Raw genomic sequence first — 15,039 nt, 5'->3', positions numbered from 1 at the left:
CTGGCTGCATGGTCAGCTTTAACATTATCGGGTATTGTGTGTAGATTGATGAGGGTAAAAAAACTTTACAAAATGTGGAAAAAGTTAAGGGGTCTGAATACTTTCTGAAGGCACTATATATTGATACAAGTTGATAGTGTGTAGGAATACTTGACGTGGCATATGACTATCTAGCTTTAAAACAGCTGTGACATGTAACAACTCTATTGGTAAGATTGCATTCAATTTCTTTATTTCCTTGATTGGATGGTATATTTAGAAGACGTCAGAGCCTCAAGCGCTCCATGTATAAATGTGTTTACTTTTAACAAGAAGCTTGGCAAGATCCTAAGTTAGTGACCCAACTACCTATCGTCTCATTAAACTGCTTGCATAAAGACAACTAGCAAAAAACAATCTACAGGTAAAAGTGTGTTCTAGGTATTATGACGGGAGATGGATTTGGTCACTTGAATAGGAAGATTACATAGTCAGTTTAACTATCCAGAAATTACACCTGATAGTACCTGAATGTAATTTGGCAGACATTTACTCAGTATTTACATTACAACATATTAACCTGCCCAGGGACTGCGGTTGAAAATTAGCCGTCTGGCTAAAACCGGCACTTTTACTGAAACGTTGATTAATGTGCACTGTCCCTGTAAAAATAAAATAAACTTGAACTCAAACTCAATGTGATGCTATAGGTCATGATCATCCTCTAATACTTATGCATATTGTTTTTAGCACGGAGTGCTTTTCTCTGTATTTCTCTTAGTACTGCACAGTGCCAGCACAAGCTAGTGATTAGTCAGAAAGCTCCCTCTCACCCAAGGTTATTGGAAGTCATCCCTGTGGAGAGAGATCCTCATTGAGTTTCCGGTCACACGCTCTGGGCTTTATTTTAACAAACCTAACCTAATGTCCACTCAGCTAAGCAGTGCTCGCAAATGTTAGAACCATCTTAAAGATCATATTTGCACTTCTCCAGAAATAGCCGACAAAATTGGATTGCATTCGAGCCATGTATGTTATCACCATAAACCAATGGATGGTGAATCTTTCTTATAAGTTTGGTTTATAATCAAGTTAAACAAAACAATATTTCAAAATAGGATCGGGTCAGAAGCATGATATCATAAATCGCTTCTCTTTCTGCTTTTGTGGGTCTTAAAACTTCCCATTATCGCTTCATGAAATTGTCCCTTTTGCTCTAGTTTTTAAGGACACACCTCAAATATTGCCAAAAAGTGCAAGTGAGCTAATGTTAGATGGATAAATGGCAGAACCAGGCGTTAGGGCTGGGAACGAAAATAGATCCCTCTATATCTGTATCCCAAATAAGATTTCCTGTGTAGTGCAATCCTTTTGACCAGGACCCATAGATGTAGTGCACTATATAGGAAGGAGGGTGCCATCAGGGACACAGACTAAAGACACTCTCACTACACATACAGCTGGCATTTCAGTCATGAGCCACCCACACTCCTCAGCCAGCTTTACTCAGTCCAAGCTGTTGTATATTAACCTGTGTGCTGGAATCATTCCACTACATGTTCAATCACTTGGGCAGCAGGGCTGAGATATTATGTGAGAATGCGTGGATCATTACCATCCTGAAGGCGAGGTCAGTACAGGTGCATCAAAGCAGGGACCGAGAGACTGAAAAACAGCTTCTATCTCTAGCCATCAGACTGTTAAATAGTCACCACTAGCCGGCCACCGCCCAGTACCATGCCCTAAACTTTAGTCACTGTCATCTTAACGAGTCAGCATGCTTCAGTTTGGCTGGCGCCTAGCCGAACTTGGCTAGTCGAACCGAAAGAGTGTACTTGCATACTCACTTAAAAGACCTTCGCTTGAAAAATGAGAAAAAAGCGGCAAAAATACTGTTTGTTCATTTTGAGATGACTTAAGTCAGTATATACTTCCTCAAAATAGTTCAAATTAGTCTTACATAACTCAAGAAATCTGTCATAAATTTTTACGTTTTTGCCAAAGAGATCTTAGTCGTGCAATTTTACTTCTAACTAAGAAGTTAGGTACAGTATTTCTCAATTAAAACATTTGCATGAAAACGAGTAGTCTATCATTGAATGACTGCAAAGACTTTATTGAAGAATCCCTACAGTTGACCAATCACCGACGAAGGGGCAAAGACTTCGGCTTCCAATCTTCAACTTGCATGTGGGAAAAAATATTGTTTGCCTGAACAGCTGAAAAAATCCTCACCCAAGTCCAAAACGGGAAAAAAAATCACAAAATGTCCTCATAATATATGCACAAACTCTTCCAAACTGTTTCGGCTGGGAAGCATGTGGACGTGTTTAGAGGCTGCTGCCCTATGTACATAATCATGGAACACTTGTCACTTTAATAATGTTTAGATATTGTTTTACCCATTTTACAGTATGTATATACTGCATTCTAGTCAAGGCATATCCAATTTAACTATTGCTGTGCATATACTATTCTTCAGATATACTACATATTCTATCCATATACTGTCCATATTGTCTATACATCCCATCACATATACATATATATATACTATGGTACTCCAACATTGCTCATCCTAATATTTCTATATTTAATAATTCCATCATTTTACTTTTTAGATTTGTGTGCATTGTTGTGAATTGTTAGATATTACTGCACTGTTGGAGCTAGGAACACAAACATTTTGCTACACCCGCAAAAACATCTGCTAAATATGTGTATGCGACCAATACATTTTGATATGATTGATTTTATTTGACTATGTAAAGCAGAGAGACAGTCACATGTCTGTTGTGGACGATGACGATTAATGCCTGGGCTTGCAGATAAGCCTTTCACCAGAAGATCAATAGATTTGACAGAAAAATGCTTGGTGGCCTGAAGTGATGAGCCTGCAACTTGAACGTCTTTGGGAAGGATACCCATGTAGGGAAGGGAAATCATATGAGAACTCTTAGAGAATTATAGTCTCACCAGATATTTGCTTTACAAACTTTAGCCTAATTGAAGTTACAACCATTGTTATAGGCTTCCCAAATAATCCACAATAAACTACAACCTACTCATATGCGTAGCTGTGCTGGCTGCACACACTGTGCAATTAAGGCCTAGTGTGACAATCTATTCAGTCTCCCACACACATGGGAGGAGCCTGTACGTAGAACAGGATGTGTTGCTATGGGAAACACATCCAGGCCTATAATCAGGTCTTGTCCTTGTGAGTGACATCACCAAGCATCAATCCATATTTCTATCCATTTCAATTCAATCCATCTCTCTGAGTCATCACAGACAATGGCCTGACCTTGCTCTGTGTGATGTGTGTACTGTGAGGTATGTGATGAGCAACCTGAGCAATCAGGTTCCCACCCCTTCATGAGGTAAAAGGATGATGTCGACATCTGTAATCATTGTTGTATAACCAATCAAGGGAGGAGGGGGGCTGTGACGCATGTAGAGTTAGGCTAAGGATGACTGCTTCCTCTGCTCCTGGTTGCTCCTGTAGGCATTTGTACTTTATGTTGTAGTCCACTGTATTGAGATATTATAGTTCCCTTGTTTTTCTCTATACACCACAACATGTATTTGCTCTGCACAAACACAGTTTATGTTGTACAGTGTTACATACCATAAATATTCTAGTCACCTAAAATCCCCTCCTCTCTTGTGTGATGTTATGATAGGTCTGTCTAGCACTACACATATGTCTACACAGTTTTTGTCCGTGTTATGTACAGAAACACATTCAAACAAGCTTGTTTCCCATGATGTTCCAGAGAAGGAGAAGTGTGGGAATGTAATCACCTGGGTGAGACATGTTTACCACGGGAGGGAGAGAATGTTTTCCTCAGAGACCCCCCTGAGCTGCCCCCACCACACCCCACTGAGTTTACAGTCTGGAAGTGTGAGACGCTTCAGATCCAGGGTTACTTCCCAAGTGAAATAACCCACTCTGAGGCTCTCTATGGCTGCTGACCTCTCTCGTGGTGGTGTGAACATCTCACAGCTATTCTCAGGCAGTTACGGGCAGGTGGGGGTTGGCCTTCTGAGCGGCACAGAGGCTGCCTTTGTGATTTACAAGATATACTGTAGTTGGGAAAATAGCTTGGTCACACTTTTTTGGGATAGTCCGGATGCTCTACACGTGGTCAAACTATCTGTTGATAAGCAACTGCTTGCTAAGGTTACGGTTAGCGCTAGGGCTAGGTTTAGGGCTAGGGTTAGGGTGAGGGTTACGTTTAGGGTTAGGATACAGGTTAAGGTTAGGGTTAAAGCTACAGTAGGGTTAGGGTTAGTAGATAGTTAGTTCAAATGTATGTTGATAGTTTGTAGAGCATCTACTGATCATCCAAATAAAGTGTTACCAAACACTTTGCTGGTAGACGGTAGCTCTTGATGCTTTTTTCTTATTGTCAGAGTGTACTGGTAAAGAAAGTTTAAGTGCGATGGTTGGAATGTTTTGTAATGACCGAGGTATGATGACTCACAACTCCCTCTCCACTCCTGGAAGTGCAAACACCCACACAGTAGTTTAATCAAACACATGTAGGCTATCACAGACTAATGGCTCTTATTTACTTTTTATGGTGTCTGACTTCTCTTCTTTCCTTTTGTTCAGTTTTTTCAAACTGTTGTTTGTGGATTTTGGAATATGCCATGACAGGTGTTTTGCAAGTAATCAGTGAGAGATGTGAGTATTGTTAAGTCAATGGCTTTTGGGACAACAAGGTAACACACGTGGGCCTAATGCCCCGTTTATCTTCATTTCTTCATTTCAGTATGAAAACTTGCAGGGAAGAAATTCTGATGTGTTTGCCATCAATAGCTTGGTCACCAGCTGTATGTTCCTCCAATCACACAGCAACATAGATCTATAACCAACAGAGTCCACAAGTGACGCATGTCCATACTGTACATAAGCAATTGCCAGTAAGTATAAGCAAAGTACTGCGGTATGACGCAGTATGGTGACACATTGTCATAGTCTGTAGAACTAATGGACTTGTCCATAACCCAGATACCACTAACTTTTTGAATACTCATATAGCAACAAAGTGGCACACAGATTTTCCCTATCAAGTGGGACACATGGTATCCAACGCTAGCAAAGAGAAGAAGCAGGCTTTCGTGTGTGTTCTCCTAACCTTCTCTTACTTCGAAGCCCTGCTTTTAGCACACAGAATAAATTGCCTTTTCATGTGTTCAATTTATGTGTATGAATGCTCTCAGATTAGTTAATTGACCTTCAATTCCTGAAATAGTTTCATATGAAGTCACAAAGCAGCTTTTTTGCATTCATAGACGGCTTGTTTTGCATGCTTACAGAATTCTAAAATACACTCATCTACATTTTAGTAGATAATAATTGAAGCCACTGAAAATGTCTGTGCCTCTTACGTCGAATGATCAATGGGATTAATTCAGCTGGGTCTTTCCTAAAAACACTTGACATGTTTCAAAGATTTAGGCAGACATTTTACACAGGAAAATGCAAGCAATATCATCCAAATCAAATTCAGAATACGACAACTCACAGTTGCATTGTGTGCATGCATCGCCTCAATACTGAGCCCCTGACGGGAGTTCAATGTCATAGGTGTGGCATTTAAGGAATGTTTACCCAAGACCATAACAGTCTTGTTGTCATGTGTCTGAAATCTTACTAATGTTCACAACAATTGGATAGCCATGAAACAGCCTCTGTCTTATTTGTTAAGAATTTGCCGGGCTGCCAGCCATAGAGAGAAAGAGAAAGAGAGAGAGAGAGAGAGAGAGAGGGAGACCCACTGTGTACCTTACTGTACTGTAAATGAAAACCCCAAGCCTGGATGAGAGGGGAAAATAGTCCTTCAGAGCAAACCATCCAATCAATATCCTCCTGACAGGCGATCGATGCTTCCTCTGGACCTGCACGTCATATCCCCGTTTACACTATGGATCTACCAGCCTAGACTAGAATTTAGTTACACTGCACATCATTCAATGACCGTTTGTTCTCTGGACCCTTTTCTAACTGATCACTAACATTGTCATTGGATTAGACTTAGCCTATAGCCCCCTTCACCCAGAGGCCTTTACCCAGAGGCCTTAATTTATAAAAATTGTATTTAACCTTTATTGAACTAGGCAAGTCAGTTAAGAACAAATGCTTATTTACCCAGAGGCCTTTAATTATTTTTCCCTTCTTTTTATTTTGTATATTTGAAAAACAGCTTAGTTTACAATGGGGTTACGTGTAAATGACACCACACAGAGGAGACCTCCATAGACTATACCTCTAACGGTCTCTGTCTCACTGAGGCTGTGTTGTCCCCAATAAGGCTTCACATGATAGCCACTAGACTTTTCAATAGCAGAGAGCTGTATAAAAGCTACTTGAACTGTGTCAGGGGAAGGGAATCAGCACAGCAGGAGGGATTGTGAATAACAGATCCATTTGATTGGTGGTGGAAGCCTTTGTCTCTGAGTAGCAAAGGAGATGGGGGAGAGAGACACAGAGAGAGAGGGAGACAGATAAAGAAAGGGAGAGAAACAGAGAGAGAGAGAGAGAGAGAGAGAGAGAGAGAGAGAGAGAGAGAGAGAGAGAGAGAGAGAGAGAGAGAGAGAGAGCAAGAGAGCAAGAGAGAGAGAGAGAGAGAGAGAGAGAGAGAGAGAGAGAGAGAGAGAGAGAGAGAGAGAGAGAGAGAGAGAGAGAGAGAATTAAGGAAACAATGTGACAGGTTCTCTTTTCCTCCAGTCAGCCAGCCAGGCAGTTTCCCTAGGGAGAGTTCCTATGGTGTATGTAACTGCAGGGAACAGAACAGCCTCTCTATTTTCCTCTCACTCTCTCTCTTTCCTTCTCTTTCTTCCCTTTCCTCTCACTCTCTCTGTCCCTCTCTCTCTCCCTTCTCTCTCTCCTCCCTTCTCTCTCCCCCCATTCTCTCTCTTCTTCCCCTCCCCCTCTCTCTCCATCCCTCCCTTTCTCTCTCTCTCTCTCTCTCTCTCTCTCTCTCTCTCTCTCTCTCTCTCTCTCTCTCTCCCTCTCTCTCCCTCTCTCTCCCTCTCTCTCTCTCTCTCTCTCTCTCTCTCTCTCTCTCTCTCTCTCTCATATTTAAAAATATCAGGTTATCATCCTAACAGTGAGGTAGTTATGGAGCTCTCTCTCTCTCTCTGCAGCAGCAGCATACCGAGCAGAGTGATGTGACAAAGCACAATGATGTCACCTCCTTCAGACATGGTCTGCATACTTAATCACAGGCAAAAGTACAAAAAAAAGTACTACTTTCATCCACTAGGTAATGATTCATTTACATTCAGATATACAGTACCAGTCAAACGTTTGGACACACCTACTCATTCAAGGGTTTTTCTTTATTTTTACTATTTTATACATTGCAGAATTAAGGTGAAGACATACAAAATATGAAATAACACATGGAATCATGTAGTAACCAAAAAAGTGTTAAACAAATCCAAATATATTTTAGATTCTTCAAAGTCGCCAGCCTTGATGACAGCTTTGTACACTCCTGGCATCTCTCAACCAGCTTCATGAAGAATGATTTTCCAACAGTCTTGAAGGAGTTCCCACATATGCTGAGCACTTGTTGGCTGCTTTTCCATCACTCTGCGGTCCAACTTATCCCAAACCATCTCAATTGGTTTGAGGTCGGGTGATTCTGGAGGCCAGGTCATTTGATGCAGCACTCCATCACTTTCCTTCTTGGTCAAATAGCCCTTATACAGCCCGGAGGTGTGTTTTGGGTCATTGTCCTGTTGAAAAACAAATGAGTCCCAAGCAAGTCTCTTCTTATTATTGGTCTCCTTTATTAGAGGTTTCTTGCAGTCTCCTCTGAACAGTTGATGTTGAGATGTGTCTGTTCCTTTCCTGTGGCGGTCCATATGAGAGCCAGTTTCATCATAGCGCTTGATGGTTTTTGCGACTGCACTTGAAAAAACGTTCAAAGTTCTTGAAATTTTCCATTTTGACTGACGTCCAGGTCTTAAAGAAATTATGGACTGTTGTTTCTCTTTGCTTATTTGAGCTGTTCTTGACATAATATGGACTTGGTCTTTTACCAAATAGGTCTATCTTCTGTATATCACCCCTACCTTGTCACAACACAACTGATTGGTTCAAACACTTTAAGAAGGAAAGAAATTCCACAAATTAGCTGTTAACAAGGCACACCTGTTAATTGAAATGCATTCCAGGTGACTACCTCATGAAGCTGGTTTAAAGAATGCCAAGAGTGTGCAAAGTTGTCATCAAGGCAAAGGGTGGCTACTTTGAAGAATCTCAAATATAAAATATATTTTGATTTGTTTAACACTTTTTTGTTTACTACATGATTCCATATGTGTTATTTCATAGTGTTGATGTCTTCACTATTATTCTACACTGTAGAAAATAGTAAAAATAAAGAAAAAGCCCTTGAATGAGTAGGTGTGTCCCAACTTTGACTGGTACTGTTTTTATTTCAACCAAAATTGTCCCCAACAAATATTTGAGTGGGTATATCGGTCACACTTTATTTGGATAGTCAGGATTTTCCGTCTTTTGATGCTCTACAGATGGTCATCTTACTATCAACAGACTATCTATTGATAAGCAACTGCTTGCTAAGGTTACGATTAGGGTTTGGTTTAGTTTTAGAATAAGGGTTAGGATAAGGATTAAGAGTTAGAGTTAGGGTTGAGGTTAGTAGATAGTTAGTTGAAATGTTACTGATAATCTGTAGTCTGTCTCTAGAGCATCCTTTGCCTTTAGATCAACCATCCAATCAATATCTCCGTGACAGGCGATCGTTGCCGCGTCTGGACCTGCACGTCATAGACTATTTACAGATGGACTATCTAAATAAAGTGTTACCGAGATATCATTGCCTGAATGTAGGGATTTCTAAAATAGCATAATTATTAAGGGATGTGTGGAAGAATAGCATATGAGGCCATCGCCTATCCTAAACACATGGAATGTATAAATTGTATTTACATTTTTGGTGCACAGTGAGAGTTATTTAAGATACTCTTCAAAGAGGTAGGATTTCAGACGTTTTCGAAAGACGGGCAGCAACTCCGCTGTTGTCACTTTAGGGGAATGCTTGTTCCAACATTGGGGTGCCAGGACAGAAAAGAGCTTCGACTGGGCTCAGTGGGAGCGTACCTCCAGTATCTACACATTTTTGTTGGCAAATTGTTGGATGCTTGTCCTCAAATGTATTTTTGTGAATCTCTATGTTTAGAGGAGTCTTGACTGAACAGTACTTTTCCATGTTCTCCTGATTACCCAGAGTATACCACTCCTCTACCAAACCACTTCTGGCATGGAACAGGACGAAACAACATAGGCCTTCATGTTTCATGACTATAACACTTTTGCTGCTGGCTGCAGTAGAAGTAGAGACCATGAGTGGCGGTAGCTAGCTCGGAGCCAAACAAGCGGCAGCTGTGTATTGTTAATATTCATATGACCTCCTTTAGAATATGTTTGGAAATCCTTTTAAGCAGTATTTATGCCCTCGTCGACAAAGACACAGTGAAGAAAAACCTCCTGGGTCTGACAGGCTGCAGTGTGGGGTATTGTGATGACACGGGCCTGCTTTGTGTGGCCCCGGCAGGTGGGACCAACCCCCCCCCCCCCCCCCCCCCCAGCCTGGACCCTCGGCAGGGCAAGAGGTATCCAAACCCCATCTGCTGCAGTGACAGCGGGGCACACGACCCTACGGACGCCACCGCTAAACCTCAACCTATGGGCTGAGTGAGTAGGGGCCCCTCTATTCCCCTCCACTTCATTCCCTCCGCTCCCCACCAACACAAAGACAATCTGCTCATCTTTCAGCCAGGGAATAGAAAGCGATCCTGGGCCCCAATGACTCCTATTCACTCCACTGAATGCAATTATTCAAATACTATCCCATCTATGAATGTGCATGTGTACACCTGTCTCTAGGGCTGGCCAAGGCGAGGAAGGTTAGAGGAAAGGAATGTTATTATAGTAGGCTGTTCATGACAATATTGGCTGCGATAGTGAAACAAGGGCTCAGCAAAGTTGGGAAAACACAAGAGTGGTGGTAGATATCTCTATCAGTGATCTTTCTTGAACCAAAGGGTTTTCTGTCCTTTTCTAAAATGTAACCTTTATTTAACTAGGCAAGTAAGTTAAGAACAAATTCTTATTTACAATGACAGCCTACCAGTGAACAGTGGGTTAACTGCCTTGTTCAGGACGACAGATTTTTTAACCTTTTCAGCTCAGGGATTCGATCCAGCAACCTTTCAGTTACTGGCCCAACACTCTCACCACTAGGCTACCTGTCGCCCCAATGTTGTTATTGAGATAAATGCAGACTGACTTCAATTAGGAAATGTGCAAAGGACACCCCAAAACAATTAAATATGTCCATAAAACAATGTTTGTATAGTTCTATTGATTTGTTGTGATTGTTATTGATCCATCGGTCTGCGATTCCTCAAGGTCCAAGACTTGTAATTTTTGAGTTTTTTTGTCAGTTGTTGAACAGTTTCTCAGTAATGTAACAGTTTATTAGATACACCCATCTAATACCGGGTCGGACCCGCCTTTACCTCCAGAACAGCCTGAATTCTTCAGGACATGGGAACGTTGCTCAATTGGCATCAAGACCAAATGTTTTTCCACTCCTCAATTGTCCGGTGGTGATCTCGTACCCACTGGAGTCGCTTCTTCTTGTTTTTAGCTGATAAGAATGGAACCCGGTGTGGTCGTCTGCTGCAGTAGCCCATCCGTGACAAGGATCGATGAGTTGTGCGTTGCGAAATGCCGTTCTGCACACCACTGTTATTTGCCAGTTTGTGGCCCGCCTGTTAGCTTGCACAATTCTTGCCATTCTCCTTCGACCTCTTATCAACAAGCTGTTTTCTACCACAGGACTGCCGCTGACTGGATCTTTTTTGTTTGTCGCACCATTCTCGGTAAACCATAGACACTGTCGTACATGAAAAGCACAGGAGGCCGTCCGTTTCTGAGATACTGGAACCTGGCGCGCCTGGCGCCGACAATCATACCACGCTCAAAGTTGCTTAGGTCACTTGTTTTGTCCATTCTAACGTTCAATCGAACAGTTACTGAATGGTTCATTGCTGGTCTGTCTGCTTTATATAGCAAGCCACAGCCACGTGACTCACTGTCCGTAGGAGCGAACCATTTTCGTGAAAGGGGTACCTAATAAACCGGCCACTGAGTGTATGTTGTGAATTTAGTATACCAAGCACTTTTTAAGAAATCTATAACTTCTGCAAGGATGCAGATGTAACTTTTTTTAACCATCCCTCCAGGAAGGTATTGTCTTGGGACCCTTTTGCTCCATATTATTTACTATTAGCAGCACTGCTGACACAGGAGAAAGGCAGTTGAAAGGCAGTCATGGTCAGCGTTTGCGACAGACAAGGGAATGCAGCCTGTCGTCCCACTTAGGCTGAATATATTACCTTCTTCACTGACAGAGAAGAAAAGGGTACAGCCTGTTCCTCCTTAACGCTTGCTTCAACAACAAGGGAACAGAAAATTAGCTGCATTGGGTTTGAAATGAATATGCAAAGAATGCAAGTGAGCTTAGAGAAGGCAGTGTGACCTGGGCACTTCGTTTCTTTCCAGAGCTGGTGCCCTTAACTACTTTAAGATATACCTATTGTGTATGGGCTGAATTCTAACTTGAGATATCAGCGTTTAACTCAGACTTTTGTGTATGTATTCATTTGTGGGAAAACTCAAGTTACATGCGCAAAAATGTATATTGCTTCATTTTAGCCTCTCTCTTTACTTTACATATGTATAAACATATGGCTTGCTTTACATATGGACCAAACAGAAGAGGATATCCTCTGTTGGTACAGGATCTGTGACATAACTCTATACACAGCGTCCAAACTGAAGGAAGGGAAAACCCTAGTCCTGGCCCAAACACCATATCCTGATCCTGAATTACAGGCCTGACCTGTCAGCTTCAAAAGATTCAGCATCCCATGGGGGACATGATTCATGAATAAAACAGCTGAGGAGAGCACAGTCCTTCTTCCTCGCTTAGCGGTATCCTGCTGCCTCCCCCTAGTACATGACAGGACATGTCCAGACACATCCTCTTTTTGGGACAGAATCAGGGAAGGCTTTACATTAACAAATTGCTTTTTTCATTGTTCTAGGACAATTTTTAACAAATAGACATTTGGGAACCAACTGAACAGCTGTTTTGGGTGAACAGAAGCAAATGATCCAGCTCACGCCAAAACATTTTTAAATGTCCATCACTACTTGGCTGTTCTCCTGCCTCCCAGTACAATTTGTAACATATCATACGAAATGGATGATGGACATCCACAAATGTATACATATTTTACTAAATGGAGGGAAAGAATTGTACCTTTACTATGTTATGTATACACCTGAGTTCTGGTTGTTGTTTTCGGGACAGAAAAATAAGTTTGGTGAAACAGCCTTTGTTGTGGTAGTAGTTGGGAAAGGGTTGGGAGGGAGGGGTGGTTATTTCCGACAGAGTTTTTTTAACCTTTGACCTCTTCCATCCCCCGCCCCTGACAGCTGTCACAAGGCCAAGGGCCTGTCCAGAATTTGCCCCATCTGCCATCTGCCTTTGAGAGGTCAGGTAAAGCCAGCAGGGGCACGGAAGTGCTTTTCACTTCATTCATCTTCAAGCAGGACGGAGGTGCAGCTTTCTGTATCTCAGGCACACTTCTCCAGACATGGGTTGTTTTAGTTTAGACCCACCCCATGGTTCTGCCAGCTGTCTTTAGAACCGCTAACAATACAAGGGATACCTGCATATTCATTGCTCTGACGTCGATATCTTACTATGTTTGCGTCCCAAATGGCACCCTATTCCCTATTTAGTGCACTACTTCTGACCAGTGCTCATAGGGCTCTGGTCAAAACGAATGCACTATAAAGGGAATAGAGTTCCATTTGGGACGCATCCTACATGCCTCCTGTGGTATTGTTTCATTCAACACCAGTATAAATCTGTTAACTCTGTAAGTAGAACTACTGGGACATCAAAAGAGTCTCTCCATGAATCTTGATCATAGCACCCGTGAAGTTCATGGGCTAAGCCTTCTAACGTCATAAATTCCTGTGCTTGTCTCCAATATCGTCTCCTCCCTGGCATTCTGTTTATTTGGGAAATTCCCCCATATGCATTCTCCGCAACATAAAATACGATGAAACATTCTTTAAAGATGATATGAATTACAGGTTCAGATTTTATCTAATAAATATGCTTTGTTCTCTTTCCAAGGTATGGAACTTGGAAGTATTTCCAATAAACCGTTAACATGCAGGAACTCGTTTAAAATCAAAGACAAACTCTAGCCAATAAATGAACATTACACAAACAGCTAACAAAGGGGTTCTCAGACATAGATTAGTGGGGTCATGCACCTCCTTATTATTAGCTCTTAAAACCCTCTTGAATTCTCTCCATTTCCAAGAGCCAGTCTTTTTGTAAATGAAAACCAGATGCTTCAATCCAGTTACAGTATGTAATATCTAGTATTTGGTGGTACTTGAGACAATTAGGATGTTATGTAGGCCTAATGAGTTTCAGCAACATAAATAATTGCAATTAAATGCCACAAGTAATCAATTATTGGTGGTGAATCCATTACAACGATTAATGGCTCGATTGTTTTTACAGTGCTGATACTCCATCATACTCTATCATATAAATGTTAATCAAATGATATAATCTAAAAGGCTAGCTATACACTATGACCTAAGAAAACTGTGCAACATGTACGTATGTTGTTGGGCACAACACCACATACAATGAGTATACCAAACATTAGGAGCACCGTCCTAATATTGAGTTGCACTTCCTTTTGCCCTCAGAACAGCCTCAATTTGTCGGGACATAGACTCTACAAGGTGTTGAAAGCATTCCACAGGGAGGCTGGCTCATGTTGAATCCAATGCTTCCCACAGTTGTGTCAAGTTGGCTGGATGTTCTTTGGTTGGTGGACCATTTTTGATATACATTGACAACTGTTGAGCCTGAAAAATCCAGCGGCGTTGCAGTTCTTGACACAAACCCGTGCGCCTGGCACCTACTACCGTACCCCGTTCAAAGGCACTTCTTGCCCTCTGAATGGCACACACACACAATCCACACAAATCTAACTGCCTGTAGCTCAGGCCCTGAAGCAAGAATATGCATATTCTTGGTACCATTTGAAAGGAAACACTTTGAAGTTTGTGGAAATGTGAAATGAATGTAGGAGAACATAACACATTAGATCTGGTAAAATATAATACAAAGGAAAAAACAAACCGTTTTTTGTCTTTTTTTGTACCATCATCTTTGAAATGCAAGAGAATGGCCATAATGTATTATTCCAGCCCAGGGGCAATTTCGATTCTGGCCACTAGATGGCAGCAGAGTATGTGCAAAGTTTTAGACTGATCCAATGAACCATTGAATTTCTGTTCAAAATGTTGTATCGACTGCCCAAATGTGCCTAATTTGTTTATTAATAACTTTTCATGTTCAAAACTGTGCACTCTCCTCAAACAATAGTATGGTATTATTTCACTGTAATAGCTACTGTAAATTGGACAGTGCAGTTAGATTAACAAGAATCTAAGCTTTCTGCCAATATCAGATATGTGTATGTCTTGGGAAATGTTCTTGTTACTTACAACCTCATGCTAATCGCCAGAGGTGGGACCAAGTCATTGTTTTACAAGTCACAAGTAAGTCTCAAGTCTTAGCAAGTCAAGACAGGCAAGGCCGAGTCAAGTCTCAAGTCAAGACCGTCAAGTATCAAGTCAAGTCTCAAGTCCTAAACTTTGAGTTTCGAGTCCTAAACAAGTCATAATGTGCTCTTCACCAAATGTAATACCATTTCATATTTTTAACAAGAGTAATAGTATGTTACATTTATGCAAATCATGAATGCTTTAAAAAATATCTATATATTTATTACTTTCCAAATAAACTTTATATTTCCATGGAAATACATGGGTAGCCATGAGAAAGACACCCCCCCAATAGTGATCAACTATCGAAGATCGCTATGGGGCGCAATCGG

The sequence above is a fragment of the Salvelinus fontinalis genome, chromosome 17, assembly GCF_029448725.1.
Source record: "Salvelinus fontinalis isolate EN_2023a chromosome 17, ASM2944872v1, whole genome shotgun sequence".
NCBI classification, from domain to species: domain Eukaryota; kingdom Metazoa; phylum Chordata; class Actinopteri; order Salmoniformes; family Salmonidae; genus Salvelinus; species Salvelinus fontinalis.
Note: the sequence above shows the minus strand (reverse complement) of the source record.